The sequence below is a fragment of the Dipodomys ordii genome, unplaced genomic scaffold (assembly GCF_000151885.1).
Source record: "Dipodomys ordii isolate 6190 unplaced genomic scaffold, Dord_2.0 Scaffold174, whole genome shotgun sequence".
Lineage (NCBI taxonomy): Eukaryota > Metazoa > Chordata > Mammalia > Rodentia > Heteromyidae > Dipodomys > Dipodomys ordii.
The window spans coordinates 95,609-101,670 of record NW_012267390.1 but is presented as its reverse complement, the minus strand read 5'-3'; the positions used below and the strand labels follow the sequence as shown (position 1 = coordinate 101,670).

The 6,062-nt window shown below is 58.1% G+C and overlaps 1 pseudogene; it reads right to left on the bottom strand.

Annotated features, from left to right (window-relative positions):
• Positions 1-2,730: 2,730 nt before the first annotated feature.
• The window catches only part of LOC105998823, an 11,658-nt pseudogene continuing 8,326 nt past the window's right edge, over positions 2,731-6,062 (bottom strand).

The window sequence follows — 6,062 nt, the reverse complement described above, 5'->3', positions numbered from 1 at the left end:
GTCAAGACTGGCATCAAGAATGGCTTCGGGTGGCTGCCAGGGATCTGCATTTCTATTCTGGCGCTGGGAGGCAGCTGCTGAAGTTATTGGGGATTAAGGCCTAGTCCTGGGAGTTTCTGGCTATTTTGGTGTTGGTGCCTTAGTGTAAATGATGTGCTAATCTGCGGCTCTGGTGTCCTCCCACAGCGGCTTCTCCTGGGTCTGGTTAGACCCCCAGGAGCACTCCTCCCCGCCCAGGACTCCACCTGGATCCAGGAGGGGAAGGCAGGCTCCGGGTGAGAGGACGTGAGGTGCAGGACAAAGGCAGACATTTGCTCTTGAAAACTCCCTGCAAGGCCCTCAAACACTAGGACAAGGGCAAACGAAGGGGTAAAGTAAGGGGGGAGAGTGGATCCGAGGAGAAGGGGGAAGGGGGGAGGTGAGGGCTGAGGTGAGGGGACAGGGGTGAGGGTGGAGGTGAAGGGTGAGGAGGTGGGGATACAGGGCGAGGAGGTGGGGTACGGGGGTGAGGAGGTGGTGTGGGGTGAGGAGGTGGGGTACGGGGTGAGGAGGTGGTGTGGGGTAAGGAGGTGGGGTACGGGGTGAGGAGGTGGTGTGGGGTGAGGAGGTGGGGTACGGGGCGGGCGAGGAGGTGGTGGGGGCGAGCAGGAGGCAGTGATGGCACCCGGTGGGCCTGTGTGGGGTTGTGCATGCTGGTTCCTGAGCACGTGCATTGCTGTCTGCCCCGTGAGCACGGGTAATGTCTTTCCCATTCCTTGCTGGCACTGAGCCCCTCGGAGGACCCGAGGGCTCGGGCGGGACTGGGCTGGGCACTGTGGGGAGGCTTGCCTCTGGGGGAGTTGGCCCACCCCGCCCGGCGGGCCGTCCAGCGCACTCACCTGCTCAGGGCGCTGCCTCGGACCCTCAGGTCCTCCCTCTGCGCTTGCTTTTCATGATGCTCAATTTTTTTCTCCCAAAACATCTTTATCCCGCCTGTGTCACAGGCTACTCTTCCAGGATACTTCAAGGAGTCATTCATTTTCTGGAAAAAAAGGTTTGCAAGTGCTCAGCCCTTGAGAGCTGCTTCTGGTGGGTGGAGGCTGGGCTCCTGGCAGGTGTGGGGGCGGGTGGCTCAGACCCCACTTCCCAGCATGGAGGAAGAAAGGCATGCTGTCTCCGAGGGGCGCCACCCGTCTGTGCCCGGGCACAGGGCCCCAGGCTGAAGTAGGTGGTGATGGCAAATCCTAGGTTTGGCTTGGGCAATTTTAAAATACACATAGTGATGGGCTTCCGCCAGCTGCAGTGGTTCACACTGTAACCCAGCTACTCCGGAGGCAGTGATCAGGCATACTGCAGTTCAAACAGTCTAGGCAAAAAGTGAGCAACCATGCACTTCCAGATGACTTCCTTTGTGCTAGTGGTTACAGCAACGAGGACTTATTTTTTGGAACAAAGGTGAATTGCAGCAGCGCTGTGGTCAGGGCTGAATTGTGTCCTGCAGAGTCTTGGGTTGGAGTTCACCCCAGAACCTTGGAACATGCCTGCGTCTGGAGGTTGCTGGCGGCCCCCATGCCGAGGCCCAGGTGTCCTGGCATCAATGGGAGTCCTGATGCAGACACACTGAAGGAAGCCAGGGGAGGAGGCAGGACACACTGCCAGCCAGCCAAGGAGGACACAGGGACACAGGTCAACCAGACAAGTCCAGGGAGAAAGCGAAGCATGCTGTGCTCCCTTGGCCTCAGCCCCACCGGCGCGCACAGGCAGACGCCCTGGAGACAGGCCGTGTCAGCCTGGGCCTGCCCGGGGTCTTGCACCCTCATGGCTGGGAGGGTGCTGCTGCCGTCCTGTGCCGCCTCCTCCAAGACTCAACGTGCTGCTGACTGTCCGTCCCTCCCCACCCCTCTCTCATCTTTCCAGAAGAATTTCAGTGTGTGGGGCAGCAGGAAAGGTCATTATTCCTCTATGACTCCAACCAGACAGATTCTCATCAAGCGTTATACAAGGGGGAACCCTGAGCCGGCCCAGCCGGCCTCGGAGTCCAGCGCTGTGGCCTCACTCTTAGGGCCGCAGCCTCAGTAAACTCAGCAGTTCATCAAACCTTTCAGAACATCCTGTCGAGCCCAAGCCTGTCCCGAGCTGTCTCTCCTGGTGCTGGGTCCCAGCGGTGCGGCAGCGTGGGCCTCCGAGCCCCTCCCAGCCCAGCAGCTCCCGGGGCTGTGGGCACTGCTGCCTTCCCCATTCCTGCAGCAGTGCCCGGCGCTACTGAGGAGGCCCCAGCCAGAGCCGGTTCAGAGGAGGAGCCAAAGCGCTGGCTGCCGACGGGCTCCTCTGTCTATAAAGAGTGATCTTTGCTATTTTCTGTTCTGTTTCTGCAAAGCAGTGATACCTGAGAGATGCAGGAGCCGCGCTGGAGCTGCACCCTTCCTGCTTTTTTCCCTGGGCAAGTGGAGGGCCGCTGGTTCAGACGCCTCCGGCAGGGGCTGCTTCATGCAGCAGAACAAGTTGGAAGATAACTCACTGACGGTGTCAAAGCCGGGGGTGACCTGTGTGGGGCCCTGGGCGTGATCCCCCAAGCTGCCAAAGATGCTAGAAGTGGGGTTCTGAGGAAGGCCTGGGTGACCCCAGCTCACGGCCCAGGGAGAGCACTGTTCTGGTGGGGGCTTTAAGCAGCCTGTGACCCCTGCTCAGCTGAACACGTGCTGCCAGTAAGTTAAATGAACACCTTCAACCAGAGGGGAGGACGGGACACCCTCAAACCAGGACCAGAGCTGCTCCCAAGGAGTCCAGCTTTGGCGGTGAAACTGGGGGCTCAGCCAGAGCTGCACCCTCACGGCTGCACTTGGAGACAGCTGAGAGCCGAGGCGAGACATCGTGCAGGGGCAGCAAAGCTCAAAAGGAGTAGAAACACAGACAGACAGACAGACGGACAGACGGAAAACCAGTAGAGGGCAGAGAATGAACACATCACCCCCGCCCCCACCAGTGCTGAGGGGCAGATTCGCACCTGAGGCTCTGTCTTTGGAAAGCCGAAAAGGAAAGTTAAAGACAAAGCCCTCAGCAAAATGCAAGTGAGGTAAACTCGCTCAGACATGGTGCCCAATTCCTCATCTACGGTGTTTACAGGTGTGGTTGAACTCAGAGACCATCCCCTGGGCAAGGATGAGGCTCACCGTTCGAATCTTTTCCCTGCCCCTCCGCAGGTCCTTCTCTGATGTCCGAGCGGCTTCTCCGGGTGGCTCCTGGGCGCATGCCTGGCTCCCATCTTTTATAGAGGTTGGTGGCACCGGCTTCTGGCCCAGCGAATCTCAGGGAGGATGAGCCATGCCCATCTGGCTGTGCCCTCCGGAGCAATCTGGCTCTGGTACGTGGCTGTGGGTGACAGAGATCTGGATGGCAGCGTGGTGAGATTGTGTGACTGGTGGCTGACAGGTTGGGACCGAGCCACGAGACAGCAGCAGGGGGTGCTTTGCCTGCCACACAAGTGTGTCTAGTCACAGGCCTGAACCTCGGCCTTCAGTAGGCTATGAAATACGTATTGCAATCAGCAGCAGAGGACACTGGGGCAGGCCAGGTGGCGTCCATGCCCTGCTCCATGTCCTGCCCTGTTGCTAGCCCAGAACCGACCCAGGGCTGCCAGTCACCCACGTGGGGGCTCGCCTTTGTGCTTGTCCTGGGGCTTGAATTTAGGGCCTGGCTGCTATCCCTGAGCTTTTGCATTCAAGGCTAGCACTCTACCACTTGAACAATCGTTCTTCTTCTGGCTTTTTGGTGGTTTTTGTTTTTTTTTTTTGTCGGTCGTGGGGCTTGAACTCTGGGCCTGAGCACTGTCCCTCAGCTCTTCAGCTCAAGGCGAGCGCTCTACCACTTGAGCTACAGCACCACTTCCAGTTTTCTGGTGGTTTATTGGAGATAGGAGTCTCACGGTCTTTCCTGCCCGGGCTGGCTTTGAACCGCGACCCTCAGATCTCAGCCTCCTGAGTAGCCAGGATTACAGGCGTGAGCCACCAGCGCCCGGCTTTGGTGGTTAATTGTAGATGAGTCTCACAGACTTTCCTGCCTGGGCTGGCTTCAAACTGTGATCCTCAGATCTCAGCCTCCCGAGTAGCTAGGATGACAAGTGTGAGCCCCTGGTGCCTGCAATGTCACAGTTCTTTTAAGACAGATTCCCCTGTCTAGAATGTGTCTGGTATCACCTGGGCGCTGTTGTGGAGGCCCCGGGAGACCACAGAAGAGGAATGACTGGAAATGGACAGGAGTGCCTTGGCTCTCACGAGTCCCTCTGGGACTCGGGCAATCGGGTGCTGGGCTCCACGGCTCTGCCCCTCGCTCTGGTGGCCCCCAGCATTCCTGTGGAAACACTGGCTTGCACACACGGCAGCGGTGCTGGTGCTCACAGGACCCAGCTCGGGCCCCAGGTGTCCCTCCGCTAGCTCCATTTTCAGATTCTGGAATCTGTTGCTGTCCAGCTGACAGGTCCAGGCTGAACAGCCGTCCACACCACAGCATGGACTCAGGCCCAGAGCGGGGTTTAGCTGCCCAGCCCTCTGTGGACCTCTGGTAGCCACTCATGTGTGCAAACTGGCTCACAGGGCCCCTGGCTGCATGTTTTTTTTTTTTTTTTTGGGTCCGGTCGTGGGGCCTGAACTCTGGGCCTGGGTGCTGTCCCTCAGCACTTCAGCTCAAGGCTAGCGCTCTACCACTGAGCCACCTTCCCAGCCCCCTCGGCTGCATGTTTGATGCACACATCAGACACGCCTGTCCCCAAGCTTACTCTGTGTGTGTGTGTGTGTGTGTGTGTGTGTGTGCGCGTGTGCATTTGTACATGCATGCCAGTCCTGGGGCTTGAACTTGGGACCTGGTCACTCCTCTGAGGTCTTTTTGCTCAAGGCTAGAGCTCCACCACCTGAACCACAGTTCCACTTCCAGGTTTTGGGATAAATTGGAGTTAAGAATCTCACAGACTTTCCTTCCTGGGCTGGCTTTGAATGTGCTCCTCTGATCTCAGCCTCCTGAGTAGCTAGGGTTATAGGCATGAGCCACCTGTGCCTGGACAGTTCTCAAATTTTAAAAATGAATTAATGAACGAATGAAGGACAGGCTGGGCTCACAAGGTTCAGCTGTGCCGCGGTGGACAGCAGGGACGCCCACAGGGGGACGTCCGGTTTTTGCGTTTTGTTGGATCTGTGTCTCCTGTTCTCTCAGCCATTCTGTGTCGGGAGGACGCTCCCTTCAGTCTGCACAGGGCTTGCCCACAGCAGCCCCGTCAGGCCAGAGACACCTTGGTCTGAAAGCTCTGAGCTCCGCAGGCCTGAGCCTCCTGAGAGGGCAGGGCCTGCTGTGAGCTCAGGTTAAGGCCACTGGCTTTGGAGCCAGGCCCATTTCCAACATCTTTCTAGAAAGGCCTTAAACCACAATGTGGACTAGGGTTTTCTGTCTTCAACCCAGTGTGAGGTCTCCCTTTCTCTGCTTAGAAGCACCATTTACAGCCCCCAAATATGACCAGAGTTCCAGCTCAGACTCTGCACCCAACAGTCCACCTCCTGAGAAGGGGGAGAAGGGGGGGACCGCCCAACAGGTGAACAGTGAGTGTTTGGGAGCAGAGAAGCAGAGGAATGAGGGTTACGGGATTCAATGAAATACAAATGTGGCTTTGAAGTGTTTTAGAAGCATCAGCCCACGGGAAGAAGGAAAGCATGCTTTCTTCACTTAAGCAACAAGGAGGACAGGGTGCCAGCTCGGCTGGCTTTGGGTCTTGGCTCTAAATTTACCCATGAGGGGCAGGAAGGAAAAGGAAGGCAGGAGGACAGGAGGACAGGGAGGACAGGACAGGAGGACAGGGGACAGGACAGGGGGACAGAAGGACAGGGAGGACAGGGGGGCAGGAGGACAGGAGGACAGGGGGACATGGGGACAGGAGGACAGGGAGGACAGGGGACAGGAGGACAGGGGACAGGAAGACAGGAGGACAGGGGACAAGAGGACAGGAGGACAGGAGGACAGGAGGACAGGAGGACAGGGGGACATGGGGACAGGAGGACAGGAGGATAGGGAGGACAGGGGGACAGGAGGACAGGAGGACAGGA